The sequence below is a fragment of the Physcomitrium patens genome, chromosome 20, assembly GCF_059467195.1.
Source record: "Physcomitrium patens ecotype Gransden chromosome 20, ASM5946719v1, whole genome shotgun sequence".
Classification (NCBI taxonomy): domain Eukaryota; kingdom Viridiplantae; phylum Streptophyta; class Bryopsida; order Funariales; family Funariaceae; genus Physcomitrium; species Physcomitrium patens.
Window position 1 is genome coordinate 12,830,479 of NC_143429.1, and position 20,034 is coordinate 12,850,512.

Consider the following 20,034-nt stretch of genomic DNA (forward strand, 5'->3'; position numbering starts at 1 on the left):
CCAGCAAGTCAAACCTAAGCGACGTTATTAATTCCATTGTGTCAACAGCGGGCGAATGTTTCCGATATTTGTCTTAACCTGCATGAGAAGCTGACAGAGGTCGTTAGAGTGATCGGCCACGAATCGGGCCATTAGCGACGGAGTGACACGGCCGAAGGTTCATGGATTCCTCATGATACAGATTGCAATACAATTGTGGAGGCTAGATTGTACACGGAATTTGTAGTACTGATAATATGGTTGAACCAATGATCATGTAGAAAGGTTTTGTTGTTGATGATAAGAGTTGATATTTCCACCCATATTTCTACTATTTCTACCCATCATTTGATTACTTTATTACAACATGGTGTTGCAAATGTGTTCAAATTGCCCCTAGAGACTATCAAAATTTATAAACAAGTTCAATACACTCACAAATCCCTCAAATACACTTAACAACTCTTACTTTGTTGGGCAATAATTAATTTAATATATTATAGGATAAATCCCTTATTGTAACAAAACTCCTTGTTTGACTTTTATATTTCTCTTCATCTTCAATTTTCTTTCTTCTATTTTCTATCTTGCCATGTAATTCAATAATATCCACATTTTTGCCAAATACAACAATATCATTGCTTATGGCTATAATTACCATGACCAATTTAGATACAATATATAAATTATGCAATCTCACAAGGACCTATTGATAACATTGGATATAATTTAAGCAATCAACACTACAATTCCTTTCATTTGGATGTAGAAGAGATGCATCTCAAAATAAGCATACACCTTATTGATTGTAAATGACATAATAGAAGTCAAAAGGATAAGAATGGCCTTTGAAAGGTCAAAAGTTGCAATGTCTGGCCAATAATCCTATTTATTGGTAATTGTTGGGAGTAAAAAAAAATAAACCATTTAAAGATTTGTCTCAATAGATGTCCTTGTATATTAAAGACAAGTGATTTTATAATATGAACATAAATAATTGATCATCTTAGTCAAGAAATATTGAGATACTTTTACACAAGCTTGTTATTAGAAGTTGAAGGGTTGCTTGTCTAAACATATTTTGGTGGATAAACTACAAGAAATATATTAAGAGTATGCTATATAATGTGAAGTTGTCAACCACATTAAGCACTTGTTCCTAGTTCATCCAATATTTGCTAATATAACAAGAAAAGATTACAATATGTTTCTTTTGAATTATATATATAAAACAAATTCCTTTGAGATGCCACTCTTAAGAGTTGTAGACTAGACAAGATTAAATTTGAGATTCTATTCTTGCTTTGTATTATTCTTTAAAGAAGAGACAACAAACTACAAGTAGATATTGATGTAAGTTTATGGTCTCTTTGATGTAATTGAAATACTAGAGGTGATTATTATAGATTGCAATTTGGCCTTAGTCTCTACATTTGCAGCTATCTTTTTTAAGGCTCGAGATCTTTTGTATCTTCGACATAAAGAAAAAAATATCCTCTCAAATTGCATGAAGCATTTCAACTTAGATGTTGAATTTCAAGAATTCTTGTAAGTATAGACCATCCTTTGTTGCATCAGTGATGTCTTTGAATTCAAAGTTTAATGGCACAAGTTACAAAGTAGCTTTGAAGACATGTATGCAACCACATCTTGTCTATGAAAAATGTGGTTGCTTCATAAAGAGAAGTTTGTGGTAGCATGGCCCTACAAAAATTTGTATCTTTGCAATACCTCAATATTAACTATTGAAGAAGTACAATTTGTATTTAAGAAGTTTTATAAGTATCAATTAACAATTTATAAGAAATATAATGACAAATGGCTTAAGCAATTAAAGATTTAATAAAAGATTACAAAGCCAATATTATCAATCAATACATATATATATCCTACTATGTATATATACTAATGAATATAATCTAAAAGATCAAGTCTTAATATTTGTGCTCAAAAAAATTAAAAAGCAATAGGTTTGGCTAATAAGCTGCCCAAGTATCAGAGACATACATATGTAAGCCAATAATTACTTGTATAAATAGGTAGAAGTAAATAAAAGTAAGTAAAAGTAAGTTAATTCTATAATATCTTCTATGGTAGCTTCTTAGAAGCTTTATAGATGCTGCTTTGATTTTATATGTGTCTATAATTGACTTTTTAGATTAGAAACGTGGTCAATAAGTTGGCCATGTGCCACATATATTGTTAGTTTGAAGACCAAGCTAACTATATGGCCCACATGTAGAAAAACTTGTCTTGTAAATCAAGGCATGAGTCCTACAAAGTCAACACATATTGGAGGTCCTATAGAACATCCCCACATAGCCTCTAGTTAGATAGTATATATAGAGACAAGAATGAAGCCCTCTTTATTCTTGTCAACTCCTTTCTTGTTTTTAATCTAGTTTCAAGAGTCTTAAGTTTTCTTGTCTTTTGGCAATAAGCTTTTCTAGTTTCTTTTAATATACATACTTTCTTATTTTTATTTTGTCACTCTTTCTTTGACACGAATTTTATTAATTTATGTATTATCTTTTAGTTCATGTCTTTGACAAATTGAGAAGGGTATACTTATAATATCAAAGCTTTGTCTTGTCTTGATTAAGAGTGGATTATCCCTTTCTCATGATAAGACATAAGCATATTAGAAGTTACGGATTACCCTCTTCTAAATTGATATTATTCTTAGTATTTTCTTTGTTCTCAAGTCCTTTCTTCTACTTGTCTTGAATGGTATTAGATATTTTTTCTGAGTGTTATTATGATAGAACTTGTTGAAATGAAGAGTGCAATCATACAAATGCAAGAGCAATTGAGAGAATTGATGCTTGCAATACATCAATTTAGCTTACCACCACAAGGATCAACAAAAATGGCAGGAAGTGAGGATATAGAGATGATTAAAGCTACTTCAACATCTGCACCAAATCATGTCCCTCTACCCATGGTGGAACATCCTTCAAGTGTTAGAGAACCAAAAGTTGCCCTGCTTGAGAAGTTTGATGATACAAGATCCAAATTTCAAGGATTTATTAATCAAGTACAACTTGTGATTGAACTTCAACCTCAAAGCTATCCAACTTCAAGATCATAAGTTAGATTCATTGATACATTTCTTTCAGGTTCAACACTATCATAGTTTTCATCTTTTTTTGAATGAAGAAATCCAATATTGGATAATCTAGAGGTACTTTTGGTAGAATTTCAATCCATATATGGAGAACATGTTGCAACTCATGTTGCAACCAACAAGATCCATATTTTATGACAAAACAATCGATTTATAACGTTATATGGTTCACAGTTTTAACAACTTGTAACTAATATCAAGTAGAATGATGTTGTACTTATTAGCCAATTTTTTTTTAGATTATAATATGAAGTAAAAAAATTGATGATCAACTTATCCTATCTTCAAACATTGAGTCAAGCAATTGACTTTGTTGTAAAATATGACAATCGACTTTTTAAATTTTGATTTGAGAGTCATACAAATCGACCTCAACATTATTACAATTCAATGGCAACACCAACATCTCTTCAACACATACATTTAGAAGTAGAAGATATGGAAATTGACGCGATATGTTTTAAACCTTTTACTGAGCAAGAAAAGTCTCATCGCCATCAAGAAGGATTGTACTTATATTGTGGAGAACCTAAATACATTGCTCAACATTGTCCAAAGAAGCGACAAAATTACAAAATGAAAAGCACATCTGACAAAGAAGACAATATGTCAGAAAACAAATTTGTCCAACTATAATAGAGACCGTGTGGTTGGAATCTTATATAATTTCTAATCAAGGTCCTATCTTCTCCTCAAAACCCTCTTCTTATTTTATAATAGATGTGCATTTAGGACCTAATAAATATAAAGCCTTCGCTTTGATAGATTCACAAGCCTCAGCTTGTTTCTTAGATATAAAATTTGTTAAAAGCCATAAAATACCATTAGTACAAAAAATCAAACCTGTTCATGTAGAAGTAATAGATGGTCGTTTGTTATCTTCTAGAGATATTATTTATGAAACACTTCCTATAGATGTAGCAATAAATGGTCATAGTAGTTGCATAATCTTTAATATAATTAGATCTCCCTCTAATCTAGTTATTTTAGATTTATCATGGTTAGAAAAGTATAATCCTTACATAGATTGGATTTCTTGTACCCTTAACTTCTCTAAAAGCATAGTTAAGAGTGAAATTAATCTAGTATAAAGTCATAAGTCTAGTACAATTAAACCTATGTTTGTAGGTGCAAAAGCTTTCTTGCATGCTACAAAAGAAGGATCACCTTGTGTCATTTATGCCACACTTATTTCTAATGATGCCAAGACTTCAAGTGGCATTCTCAACCAATATCAAGAATTTTAAGATGTATTTGAGAAGAAGAATGCAGATACTCTTCAAAAACATTGTCCTTATGACTACTCAATTGACCTTCAAGAAAGAACACAACTGCTATTTGGACCAATCTATAGTTTATCACAAAATAAATTAGCTGAACTCAAAGAATATATTGAAGAGAATCTAGCCAAGAATTTCATATATCATTCTAAATCACCAACAAGTGCTCCAATCTTATTTGTGAAGAAGAAAGATGGGTCACTATGGATGTGTATTGATTATTAAAGACTCAATAAGATCACCATCAAGAATAGGTATCCTCTTCCTTTGATATTTAGACTTAATCAATTAAATCAAGTTAAAATCTATACAAAAATAGATCTACGGAGAATATATAATTTAATATGTATTAAAAAAGAGATAAATAGAAGATTGCATTTCGAATTAAGTATGGGCATTTTGAATACAATATCATGCCTTTTGGATTTACAAATGCACCAGCAGCTTTTCAACATTTAATGAATGATATTTTTCAAGAGTTTTTTGATGATTTTGTTGTTTGTTATCTAGATGACATCTTGATCTATTCTAAGAACACAAATGAATATAAACTTCATGTTTATCTTGTGTTACAAAAATTAAGAGATACGAGACTCTATGCCAAGATAAAAAAGTGTATATTCCACACTACTCAAGTTGACATCTTAAGATACATCATTTCTAATGATGGACTTATGATGGATCCTAAGAAAGTTCAAACAATTATGGATTGAAAGATTCCAAAAACAATAAAAGATGTCTAATATTTTTTGGGCTTTGCCAACTATTATCAGATCTTCATCAAAGACTTCTCTCAAGTTGGAGCTCTACTTACACATTTGACTTGCAAAGACAAACTTGAGTAGAGTAACGAAGTTAAAGCATCTTTTGAAACTTTGAAATCAATCTTTATTTTACAATCAATCTTGTATCATATCAACTTTGCTAAGGTATTTTTTTATGAAAACAGATGCATTAGACTTTGCTTTGGGTGTTGTATTATCATAAATGGAAGCAGATGATAAAGTTCACCTAATAGCTTTTCATTCCAAAAAAATTTTAGCAGCTTAGATTAATTATGGAATCTACAACAAAGAGCTTCTTGCAATCGTGGATTCATTTTAAGAATGGCATCATCATCTAGAAGGCGCTTCTAATTCAGTCACCATATATATGGATCACAAGAAACTAGAGTATTTTATGTCAATACGTGTTTTAAATCATCGCCAAGCCAATTGGAGCATGTCCTTATCAAGATTTGATTTCAAGATCACATATAGATCCGAAAAACAACAAGGTTTGTCAGATGCCTTTTCTAAATGTTCTTATCTTGTATCAAAAGAAGAAGATGCATCTTTTCATCAACAAAGAATAATTCTCTTGAAGCCAAAGCATTTTCATCTTTGAGTAATGAAATCAATGTTGATTGTTGATTTGACCCTTGTGAAACAAATCCAATCAAGTATGTCTTCTGATCCTCTAATTCACAATATCAAGAATCCTTCTTCTAAGTTCTAAGATACTTCTAAGTTTGAGTTAAAAAACAACCTACTCTATTTTGAAGGTCAATTATATATTCCAAAAGGAGAAGCATGATTATGTGTTCTTCAAGCACGTCATGACTTTTCAGCAGCAAGACATTTTTGATTTAATAAGACTTTGGAGCTTATATCTAGAGATTTTTAGTGGCTACAAATGTGAAAGGGTGTGAAAGAATTTGTTTAATTATATGACGTTTGTTCAAGATTAAAAACTCTTCATCATCGACCTTATGGACTTTTTCAACCATCATCTATTCCAAAACAACCATTGTCTTTTATTTCTATGGATTTCATCATGGAGCTTCTAATCTCAGATTCTTATGAGTCTATATTTGTAATAGTAGATCATTTAATCAAGATGGCATATTTTGTACCATGTATAAAATCTATCATAGGTGAAGAAATAGCTAAGCTCTTTGTTGACAACATCTATCGCTATCATGGATTATCAAAAGATATTATATCGGATAGGAGAATTCAATTTGTATCATGATTTTGGCGGACTCTTTTCAAGATTCTAAAAGTGGATATAAAACTATCTTTGGCATTCCATCCTCAAACTAATGGATAAATGGAGCATGTTAATCAAGTTTCGGAGGAGTATTTAAGATATACCATCAATTACCAAGATGATGATTAGACAACTCTTTTGCCATTGGCAGAGTTTGAATATAATAATATAATACATTCTTCTATAAAATAAATACCTTTCTTTGTCAATTATGGTTATCATCCATGACTTGATACTTTTGACTTTTCAAAAGCTGATAATCCTATAGTCAAAGATTTGACAAATCATTTATCAGAGTTACATACAACAATGAAGGTGTAGTTAAAAAAAGCTCAAAAACAACAAAAATTTAATGTAGATGTCTATCAAAAGGAACAACCACCATTCCACATGGATGATAAGGTATGGTTACTTTATCGCAATATCAAGACTACTCGTCCTTGTGATAAATTGGACTATTCTAGACTTAGACCATTTCCTATTTTTATACAAATCAATCCAATTGCATATCGTTTACACCTACCAAAGTCAATAAAAATCTATCTAGTATTCCATGTGTCTCTTCTTGAACCATACAAGACAATGGACATACCAAGAAGAAGACAAGCTTTATCTCCTTCTATACAAGTAGACAATAATGAAAAGTTTGAAGTAGAAAAAGTCCTAGATTCAAGGCGGCACCAAAATAAATTAGAATATTTTATCCATTACTACGGATATGATATTAATAAATACACAAGGGAGCCAATAAAGAATCTTATAAATGTAGCAAAGATGGTGGAGGCTTTTCATTGATAACATCCATCAAAATCAAGATAAAAAATCTTTCTTATAAAAGAAAGAAGATCTAGGTAAGATAACAATCTACTTTCAATCTTTGTTTGTAGCTTCTTTGTAGTTGTGATGCTAATGAGATGGAGAACCAAGAACCAATGGATTCGACCAAAGAGCCTTCGTTTGCTGACTTGTGAGATGAAATATTGTGATTATTACAACCTTCAAGATGATGCAATCGAGATGAAGATCCTTAACAATGATATATTTTTCCTCGAATAGATGATAAGATACAATGCGTTTGATATCACGACTTTGGAAGAGACTCCCAATATTTTGTAATTTTATCAGAAGTAGAAATAATTACTGACGATGTTTCAAATATTTTATTTGAAGTAAGTTATAAAGGCCTCAACAACAATCAGATAACATGGTGGTCTTCTTGCCCTAGTATGAAACACTATCAATGGTTGAGAGGCCCTATCAACCATCTTCAAAGAGAAAAAAGATCTTGTAAGTCAAGGCATATATCCTACAAAGTCAACACATATTGAAAGTCTTATAGAACATCGCCATGTAGCCTTTAGTTAGATAATATATATAGAGACAAGAGTAAAGCCTTCTTCACTCTTGTCAATTCTTTTCTTGATTCTAGTCTAATTTCAAGAGTTTCAAATTTTCTTGTCTTTTGGCAATAAGCATTTTTAGTCTGTTTTCATATACACACTTCCTTATTTTTATTTTGTCACTCTTTCTTTGACACGAATTTCATTGGTTTATGCATTATCTTTTAGATCATGTCGTTGACATAAGGACATAAATCTCAAAGAAAGAAAATCCTCAATATACTCTTATGACACTAAAAAGAATTAGAAAGTCACTGAAAGATGATATACTATTGAACTAAAATGGCTATTGTTAAAAACAAGAAGACTAAAAAGTCTTGAAATAAGACTAATGACTAAAAATACATTGACAAGAGTAAAGAAGGCTTCATTCTTGCTTCTATATATACTCTTAACTAGGAGCTACATGGCGATGTCCTATAAGACCTCTAAAATAAGTTGACTTTGCAAGACACATATCTTAAGTTGTAAGACAAGTTTTCTATATATATGCCACATAGTTAATTTGTTTTACAAGCTACTAATATGTGATTAACTTGTTGATAAGTTTCTAACCTAACAATTAACTACAAATACATGTAAAGTCAAAGCAACATCTATAAAGCTTCAAGTAAGCATTTCTAGAAGGTATTATGAAATTAACTTACTTTTATCTATTTTTATTTATTTTTATCTAATCATATAAGTATTTATTAGAGTATCTATATGTATTTGTGATATTATTCCTCTTTTTAAGGACAAGTTCCATGACATGCGGTCTTCATGTGTTGAAAAAATCTAAGATATAGTGAATTATATTTGCCACATATTTTAATCTTTATTTTCTTTGAAGATGGTTGATAGGTCCTCTCAACTATCAATAGTTTCTTATACCATAGGAAAAAGACCACCTTGTTATTTAATCGTTATAAAGGCCTTTGTAACATCTTTCAAATAAAACATTTAGAACACCATCAAGAATTGTTTTTACCTCTAATAAAATCACCAAACATTGGAAGTCTCTTCTAAGGTTGTGATGCCAAACACGGTGTATTTTGCCATTTATTTGAAGAAGAACATGTTGTTTTTGATGATCTTCATCTCGATTTCATTGGCTTGAAGATTGTGACAATCACAATATCTCATCTGATAAGTCAAAAAATGAAAGCTCTCAAGTTGAATCTCTTAGTTGTTGATTTTTCATCTCTTTAATATCACAAATATACAAAAACTACAAAAAAAGATAGAAGGTAGAGTATTATCTTTTTTTGAACTTATTTCTTTTATAGCAAAGATTTGCTATTCTTCATCTTTATTTTGATGGATGTCATCAATAAAATACTTCAACTCTCTTTACTACATTTGTAAGATTCTTTGCTAGCTTCCATGTACATTTACTAATATCATATCCATACCAATGAACAAGATATTCCAACCTATTTTGGCTCCACCTTGAATCTAAGACTTCTTCCATCTCAAATTCTTGATTATTATCTACTTTTATAAGAGGAGATGATATTAATCTTCTTCTCAAGATATTCATTGTCTTATATGGCTCAAGAAGGAATATGTGAAATACTAAGTGGATCTTCATAGACTCTAATAGATATAATTGATAAGCAATAGAATTGACTTATTCACTAATAGGAAAAGGCCCAAGTCTATAGTAATCCAACTTATCAGAAGGATAAATAGTCTTGATATTGTAACGAAGTAATCATGTCTTGTCACTTATATTTAATTATGGTTATTCCTTATAATAGGTATGTACGTTAATTTTTTGTTGTTCTTGAGCTCCCTTTAACTACACCTTCATTGTTGCATGTAGCTTTGACAAATGATTTGTCAACTCTTTGGCCACTTCTTTATTTACATTTCAAAAATCAAAAGTATCAAATTATAGATGCTAATCATAGTTGGCAAAGAAAGGTGTTTGTTGAGTGGAAGAATGTATCAAATTATTGCATGCAAACTTTGCCAATGATAAAAGAATTGTCCAATCATCTTGATAATAGTTGATAGTAGACTTCAAGTACTATTCTAAAACTTGATTCATCCATTTTTTTTACTTATTAATTTGAGGATAAAAAGCCAAAGAGAGCTTTATATTCACCTTTAAAATCTTAGAAAGCATTTTCTAAAATCTTGATATAAATTGAGTCCTCCTATTTGATATAATATTTTTAGGTAATTTATGATAGCGATTCATGTTATTAAAAAAAATTTAGCTATTTTTTCACCTATGATAGATTTTATATGTAGTATAAAATGTGCCATCTTGATAAAATGATATACTACGACAAATATAAAATTATACAAATCTGAGACTAAAAGATCCATGATAAAATCTATAGAAATAGAAGACCATGATTTTTTTAAAATAGGTAAAGACTAAAGAAGTCCATAAGGTTGATGGCAAGGAGTTTTGGATCTTAAACAAATATAACATGATTGCACAAAGTCTTTGATTGCCTTCTATATTTGAAGCCACTAAAAATCTCTTGATATTAAATCTAAAGTCTTATTGTATCTAAAATATCTGGCTATTAAAAAGTCATGACAAATTTGAAGAACTTGTAATTGTGCCATACCTTGTAGAATATATAATTATTCCTTGAAATAGAGTAGGTTGTTCTTGAACTCAAACTTAGAAGTATCATAAGATTTAGAAGAATTATTCTTCATATCATAGATAAAAGGATCAAAAATCATACTTAATTGAATTTGCTTAAAAAACTTTGAATCAATAGTTAATATTGATTTTGTTGCTTAAAGGTGAAAATATTTTGGCTTCAAGAGAATCATTCTTAATTGATCAAAAGATGCATTTTTTTCTTTTGGTACAAGATAAGAATATTTGAAAAAGGCGTCCAAAAAACCTTATTGTTTTTTAAATCAGTAAGTGATTTTGAAATAAAATCTTAATAAAGACATGTTCTAATGAGCTTGGCGACAATTCAAAACATGTATTGACATGAAATACTCAAGGTTCTTATCATATGTATACATTATGACTAGACTTAAGGTGCCTTTTAAATAATAATGCCATTCATGAAATGAATCCATGATTGCAATAAGCTATTTGCTATAGATTTCATAATTAATTTTGGCTACTAAAATTTTTGGAATCAAAAGCTATTAGATAGAATTTGACATTTGCTCTTATTTGTGATAGTATTATACCTAAGGAAAAGTTTGATGTATTTGTTTCTATAAAAAAATACTTTAGAGAAGTCAACATGATATAAGATTGATACAAAAGTAAACTAATTTTTTGAAGCATCAAATGATGCTTTGATTTCTTTACTCCATTCAAGTTTGTCTTTACAAATCAAATGTGTAAGTAGAGCTACAACTTGAAAAAAATTCTTCATAAAGATTTGATAGTAATTGGAAAAGTCCAAAAAGCATTGCTCATCTCTTGCTGTTCTTAGAATCTTCCAATCTATGATAGTCAAAACCTTCTTTGAATCCATCATTAGTCCTTTATTGAAAATCATGTATCCTAGGAAATCAACTTGAGTAATATAGAATATACTCTTCTCTAACTTGGTATATAATCTTGTATCTCTAAGTTTTTGTAAAATATAATAAATATGAATTACATACTCTTTTAATTTCTTACAGTATATTAAGATGTCAAGTAAATAATACAAAATAAAATCATCTAAAAATTCATAAAAGATATCATTTATTAGATGTTGAAAAGTGCCTTATACATTTGTGAGTCCAAAAGTCATGACATTATATTCAAAATGTCCATATCTCGTTCAAAATGTAATTTTCTATTCATATTCTTCTTTAATGCGTAACCAATTATATGCTCCTCATAGATCTATTTTTGTATAGATCTTTATTTGATTCAATTAATCAAAAATTCCTAAAATTAAAGATTGATATCTATTCTTGATGGTGATCTTATTGAGACTTCGATAGTCTACAGACATCTTCAAAGATCCATCTTTTTTCTTCACAAATAAGATGAGAGTCCTAGCTAGAGATTTGAAATGATATATGAAATTCTTAGCTAAGTTTTTATCAATGTATTCCTTGATTGTAGTCAACTCGTTTTGTGATAGGCTATAGATTGATCTAAATAGTCGTTGAGTTCTTTCATGAAGATCAATGGAATAAACATAAAAATAGTTTTCTAAAAGAATATCTAAATTTTTCTTTTCAAAAACATCATAGAAATCTTAATACTAGTTAGGAATACCACTTAATGTCTTTTTTCCATCAAAAATGGGCATAGCATATAAAACAAAAGATAATCATTCTTTTGCAACATGCATAAAAGATTTCACACTTATAAGTAAAGGTTTGGATATAGTAGACTTATGTATTTCTACTTGATTAACAAGATTTTGAATTAAACTATTAAAAAAATTAAATTTATAAGAAATATAATCTATTTGAAGATTATATTTTTTTAATTAAGATAATTCTAAATAATAAGATTGGATAAAGATCTTATTATATTAAATATTACTATGCTAGTATGATCTTTAATTATTACATCTAAAAGAACAATCTTATATATAATATTTCCAAAAGATAACAAATAACCATCTATGACTTCTACATATACAAGTTAAGTTTTTTTAACTAATAATATTTGTTGTTTTTTGACAAAATCTTCATCTATAAAGTAAGTTGAGGCTTCTAAATCTAACAAAGTTAAGACTTTGTGATTTTTTGGTCTTAAATAAACTTCTATTGTAAAACAAGGTAAAGGATCTAAGGAGAGAATAAGATCTTTATTTGGAGTTACACAAGATTCTAGCCACATAGTTTCTATTGTAGCTTAAAAAACTCGTTTTTTGACACATCGTCTTCTTTACCAACCATGCTTCTAATTTTGTATTTGCATTGTTTCTTTAGACAATATTGAGCACTGTATTTAGCTTCTCTATAATATAAGTATAAGCCTTCTTGACGTTGTCAAGTCTTTTTCTATATAGTGAGGAATTTAAAATGTATTGTATTAATTTGAGTTGATTCTGGTCTTAATGAATGTGTTCCTGAAAACTTAGAAGTTGTAGACATTATTTGATTTATTTGTCTACAATCAAGTCTTTGTTTTTGACATCTTTTAAATAATCAATTATCACATATAATGGCTTGAGCAATAAATTGTTCCAAAGATTTTATCTTTAATATTATTAGTAACAAATCTTAGACATTCTTTTTTAACTCATATAAAAATTGATTGATAAGGACTTTGTCATTCCAATCCATGTCACAAGTTAGATTTTAGAATTAAGCAGCATATATAGTGGCTGACCATGATCCTTGTCACAAAGATAAGAGCTTGGTCTCTGTTACTCTTTTTTGATCACTTTTTGTAAATATTTTTGTAAATATTTTCAATAATGGATTCAAATAATAAAGAAATTACAAATCTTTTTTCATTAAAGGTATAAACCTAAAGAGAGTACTTTCTAATAGAAGTGCACCTATAAATCTGACTTGAATAAATCCATTGAAGTATTAGAAGGGATGCAACCTTAGATAGAACTTTACTTGTTGCAGAATCCTCAAAATTATGATCTTGTTCCATCAAATTTTTTAATCTTTATCCTCGTCATACTTGTAGAAGCAAAATTCTTTAGATTTGGGTATGAGGTCGATCTATTTGCTTCTTCCAATTGCACAACTTCTTATCGTAGATTCTAAACTTCTTCCATAGGTATAGGAATAGTACCTCTAGATTTATATTAGAAATATGTGAGATTTTTGCTCTTAAAGTGTTGAGAAGTTCATGAAGATCTGCAATAGTTGCAAATCTATTTTCACTTCCATTAAGAATAGCATCTATAATATTTTCTTCCATAGACAATTCAAATAAATTCAAAAAAATAATTTAAAAGAGGGTAATGTGCAACCTCTAATATCAAATGAAAGTTTTTATAAAGAGGGATAATCCACTCTCTTTAAGGAAGAGATCAATATTAGAAAATAAGATTATTTGTTTAAAGGTGGATAGTCCATAATTTTTAAAATACAACAATAGAAGTAGGGTAATCCACTCACTTCTAAAATAAGATAGAAATACTACTAAGTTAAGACTCTTATCAAACTATTAAGAACATGAATGAAACAAGACTAGTCTATCTCAAGTATCTAAGATCCGTCTAATCTACAGCAGCATTAAAACTCATCACAAGATAGGACAAACTCAACTAAAACAAAATTAAATAGAATTAAACAAAATGGGATACAAAAGATAAAATTGAGCAATCAAAATTAGAAAAAAATAAAATAAAAGAAAGAGATATAAAATCCAATTGTATTAAGAAAAAAAATCCAAAGCCATACTTAACTAGATGCCTCAAAAGGCCTTAGCCAATCCTACTTATATTTTATTTTAGTACCCTAAATTTTTTAGAATATTCCTAGATGATGGATCTAACTTAGATAACTATCTTAAACTCCTTTTAGAAGGTTCTATAATAGGCTCTACTTAAATAATTGCCCTAACCCTTTTCTAGAAGATTCTATAGTAGGCCTTACTTAGATAACAATCTAAACTCTTTCTAAAATGTTCCATAGTAAATCCTGCTTGATCCACTAATCTAATCCCAATTCTACAAACTTCCATAACTTCTCAAATATAGTTCTAACTATCTATCTTTATGTGTCAATAATACAAATATCTTATCTGTACCTTGTTATAGTTAATCTCCCTCCATTAATATGGAACGTCTTTGTTTTTCTCCCAATGGAATTTCCAAATTGTTTCTTAGCAATGGATGAAGTTTTGTGTGGGTTCTCACATTGCATCGTGGATGGGATAACCTTTCCATAAAAATTTGTATTGAAGTTGTGAATATCCACTACCACAACGAAGATAACAATGCTCCAAAATACTATCCACTTCATATTCTTTTATATCATCAATTACAATTGGTGGTGATGGTGGTTGATGTCAATCTGGAAAGTACTTTGGCTTGATATGAAATTCCTTTAGTTACAAAATATGGAAGACTAGATGGATTCAAATGTGTGGCAGAAGCTCAAGGCAATATACAATATCAAAAATCATTACAAAAATGTAGAAAGGTTGAAGCCATTAAGGTATTAGTTTATAAATTTAGGTTGACGTAGTAAGTAGCAAGTTGGCATTAGAGAGTAACACTTGATCACCTTCTTAGAAGGTCTTATATTACCAATGGTTATCTGCATATTACTTTTGTCAATTTTATGTGGTAAAAAGGCAATATTGTGCCTCTTATAAGGCTGTTGTAAGCTATTATATAAATTCCTTTATTGTCGAGCTTTTGTTGTCAATGGAATAATGGAGAGTTACTCACATAATTAGATGTTGATCGATATTAAAAAAAATGGTGAATGACTAGTACTTACTTGAATACTAACATTGTAAGCAAACTCGAAGGATATCAAGTATTTATTCCAATCATTATCATGAACCACCATAAATACTCGCAGAATATCTTTCAAGGTCCAATTTGCATGCTCTATTTGTTCATTTGTTTGGAGGTAGAAGGCTATAGACATGACAAGTAGTATGCCTAATAGCTTCAACAAGGCTTGCCAAAAACTTCCCGTAAAGCATGGATCTTGATCTGAAACGATGACATGAGGTAATCTGTAGTAATAAAAGATAGTATCAAAGAAGACTTGTGCAAGTATTGAGGCTTCAATATCTAAGCATACCTTGGCCAAGTAAAATTACTTTGAAAGTCGATCTACAAAGATAGCATTTATGGTATGATTATGAAGCATTTGCAGTAAAGTCATAATACGATCCATAGTCACTTGCTCTTAATATGTCATAAGTAGCAAAATTGGCTCCAATTGTCTAAAAAAAGCTATGTTGCATGCATTATTACATTGATATGACTTGCAAAAGTATACAATGGCTCAAACATCATAATCCAAACCTATCCAAATCCATATCCTTGAGATTTATTCTACAGTCTTCTCTCGCCTCAGATGTCTAGATATTCAAATATCATATCTCTCTTAAAGTATAGGCATCTAAAATATCGTATTTTTAAGTACATAAATCTATTTCTTGAAATAGAGTAAGCCATTACTAAGATTATAATCTTCATATTATATATTATCCATCTTTAGTCGATCACTAACCAACTTGAAATAAGCATCTTAATATGTAGGTTCCTTCCATTCTATCTTTTTGGTTAGATTTAAAATGATACTAATAATGGTAGAAACTTCTACCTTCTCTCTTGTTTTATCTTTCAAATCTCATCTTTGTGATAAGCTATCTGGTATAGTATATTGTCACCCTTACTAATACTTAAGCTAGATATCAAAAATCTACAACTCATCTTCTTAATAATGATGTCATGATTTCATATTTTTCAAATGTAAATTATATAACAAAGATCCATAATTAGTTCGAACAACCATTGGCTTCTCCAAAAAACAGTATTGCCACACTTTTGTGGCATATACAATTGCTAATTATTCTTGATCATGTATAGAGTAATTATGCTCTCTTTTTTTGAGCTTGAGTGATTTATACGCCACATCTTGAAGGTCCCTACCAAAGTCTCATTAAAAGACTACTCTAATAGTAAAGTCGGAAGTATCAATGTCAAGCATACAAAAAAGATAGAGATCATATAGTTGCAATATTAGAGTAGTAATAAGTGCCTCCTTCAATCCATCAAAGGCACTTTGCTGCTTCGGTTTCTATTCAAATGAGGCACCTTTTTCCAATAGGTTTGTCAATGAGGCAGTAATATCTTCAAATTACTGAACAAAATGGCAATAATATCTAGTAAGGCCTAAAAATGAGCGAACTTCAAAAGCATCTTTGAAGGTTGGCCAATTCTCCATTACTTTCATCTTACTTTTTTCCATATGTATGCCTTTGAAGGACACCACATGCCTCAAAAAAGTGAATTTTGACTTCTAAAGTTCATATTTTGATTGCTTGCAATAGAATCGACTATCTTGTAACCAATGCAATACTTTTCATAGGTGTTGCTCATGCTCTTTAGGAATTTTACTATATACGAGGATATCATCAATGAAAATAATTACATACTTATCTAAAAGATCTCGAAACAATCTATTCATATGGTCCATGAAAGAGGCTAGAGCATTGGTGAGACCAAAAGGTAAAATCAGCCATCTAAAATGTCCATGGTGGATATAAAATGTTGTCTTTTCTACATCCTCTCTTGCAATAGGTGTCTGCCAATAGCCGCTCCAAAGATCCAATTTATTAAAGATGGTTGCACTTCAAAGTTAATCAAGAAGATCATTCTTGCATAGAAGTGGATATGCATTTTTAACAATCTACTTATTGAAGTGTCATTAATTGATGCAAAGACAAAATCCACCATCCTTTTTAGGTGTAAAGAATACGTATGCTTTTTATGGTGATGTATTTTTTTAAATGAGGCCTTTCTCTAAGAATTTATCCAATGTCTTCTGCAATTCTTCAAGTTTTATTGGTGCTAGGCAATAAATTGGTTGACTTGCTAGTTTGCTTCTAGGCAATAGTTCTATTTGAAAGGAGGCACCTCAATCAAGAGAAATGCTATTAGGTAGGTCCGTTGGAAATACATCCCGATATTCTCGTATAAATTACTCTACCCATGCTACTCCTTCGATTGTTTTGCCTACTACTAATGTAAGGTTTGGAACCACTATATATATCGGTTGCTTATGCTGTATTTGCTTCTTCATAAAAGTTGTTCCTAGCAATAAGTCTTTATTTACAGATTGTCGTTCCTCTTCACTTGATGTAAAGGTGCAAAGAGTCACCTTGTATCCACCATCTTTAAAGTAGATTGTCCTTGCTACCAAATCAACTTGCTTATTTCCTATTTCTCGCTATCGCATACTAAAGATAATATCATATCTTAGCTTTGTCATATTTAACCTCTCTCTTAAGCCATAGATGTCAGTCAATTTCAAGGTTTCTTCTTTACATGTCTCACTCAACACGTTCTCTTGGTCATTTGTAAGGTATATATTTATTCTTTTGATTGCTTTAGTTTTAATTCCAAGTTGGTTGGTAATTTCAATTCAGATTCAATTTTTGGTAGAACCATAATCTATAAGCACTTGACATGGTTATCTTCTTAGTAGTCTCGTTAAATATACTAGTTGATTCTTTTTATAGTTGTGTGAGGCCATGCCATTTATCTTTGAGAGACAAAAGCTATTCTTAATATTAGCCTTCGATGCCTTTACTTGGAAGCCTTGTTTTCCTACTCTATCTTATTATGGCCTTGGTGAGTTTTGAGATTGTAAACGTATCTTATTTTATTGGTACTTGAATTTTGATATTTTAGACAACCTTTGATCTAATGATATGGATCCCAATAAAAAAAATATAATCCCTTTTGTACCAATATTTATCAACTTTATAGTGTCAATGATCCTCATATGGCATCAATCTCCATTGGCATTGATTATCATGCCATAGTATTAGATAGCAACATAAGACTTTGTGCTATAGGTCGTGTTCTATAATTTCTGAAATCTATAGCACTGTTCCTCTCTATGATCCAAATTGCTTCTTCAAATGTTTGTGGATCCTTTAATTCCATTTCTTATTAGATCTCAGGTTTCAAATCTCTTAGGAATTAATCCATCATCTTTGCCTCAGAAACATTACCAATTTGAAGACATAGGAACTTGAATCGGAAGACATAAACTTGCACCGACCTAGACTCTGTAAGACTTGCCAATTAATTGTATGCTATCTTCTCTGCATTGATGGGCCAAAATTGATTCCTAAACCTGGTCTCAAATTCCTTCCAATCACAAAATCTATCTTGAGCTCCATAGCTTTGAACTCAGTGTTGCCACAAAATGGCTACGACATCTTTCAAATAGCTAACTGCATACATAATTTCTTCAATGGTATTTTTTTCAGATAGTTGGAAGTATTGTTGCATGTTGAAGAGCTATTCATACACATCTTCTTGTCTTAAAGTCTCAAAGTATGTACTAGACTTACTCAATTTTAGCCTAGCAGATGTCGACTTCTTTGCCCTTGAGGCTTCTAATTATCCCTATAAAGAAGCTATCAAGCCTAAGAGGTGATGTATTTGAGCCTCCATTTGGGATTGCTCTACCATATCTCCCATGTTATAATTTCTCTACTAGACTCTACTATTTTAATGCCTTCTCACCTTTCCATTGATTTTTCCTTTTTTTAAAAGTAGTTTGTAATAGCCTCAATATAATATCTAGTGTGATCACAATAATTGATCTTAGACTTGATGATTACTATTGATACACTACCAAAGAATAGTCTAACACTTACTTTGGTACTAATAAAATAGGACCGGTCTATTTCAAGTATCCAAGATCCTTCTAATCTATAGTAACATAAAATAAGGTAGGACAAAATACTATTGAACTAAAATAGCTATTGCCAAAAACTAGAAGATTAGAAAGACTTGAAACAAGACTAAAGACTAAAAAGATATTCACAAGAATAAAGAAGGCTTCACTCTTGCTTCTATATATATTCTCAACTAGAAGCTGCATAACAATGTCCTATAGAACCTCCAAAATATGTTGACTTTGTAAGACAAGTATCATAACTTACAAGGCAAGTTTTCTATATGTGCACAACATAGTTTATTTGTTCTATAAGCTACCAATATGTGGTTAACTTGTTGACCAAGTTTCTAACATCTTAATCAACTATAAATACATATAAAGTCAAAGCAGCACCTATGAAGCTTGTAAAAAGCTTCTCTACAAGGTATCCAAAAAAAGTCCATCGTTGTTAGATTTATTATCTATGAAGGCAAAATGTAAGTACTTAGGATGCAATATAAGGCATAAAAGTCCATAGTGTGTGATCTATTAATATTTGAACATATTCCAAAGTGCCAACAATATTGCAATAGATGCAAAGTAATAGACCACAACATATAAAAATAATTTGATTAAAGCACTAATTCTTGAACAATCCATTAATTGTTAAGTATATAAAGATCCTTGATTTGAGATCTTTCCTTTATAAAGTCATAGACATCCGTAGCAATACAAATGGTGAATTTTGTGCCTTGGCAATGATCTTAAAAGATTGCAAGAAGAAATAGATATATTTGTATAGCTATGATTGTCTACATGACAATAAGTTATACCATATATAAAAATATCTTTGGTAAAGACTAGTCGGAGGCTTCAAATGAGTCTTTAAAAGGTATTTAAGGAATGTATGTGACATAGGGCACATTGAGCATTACTTAAGAAGTTTGGCACCTCTAAA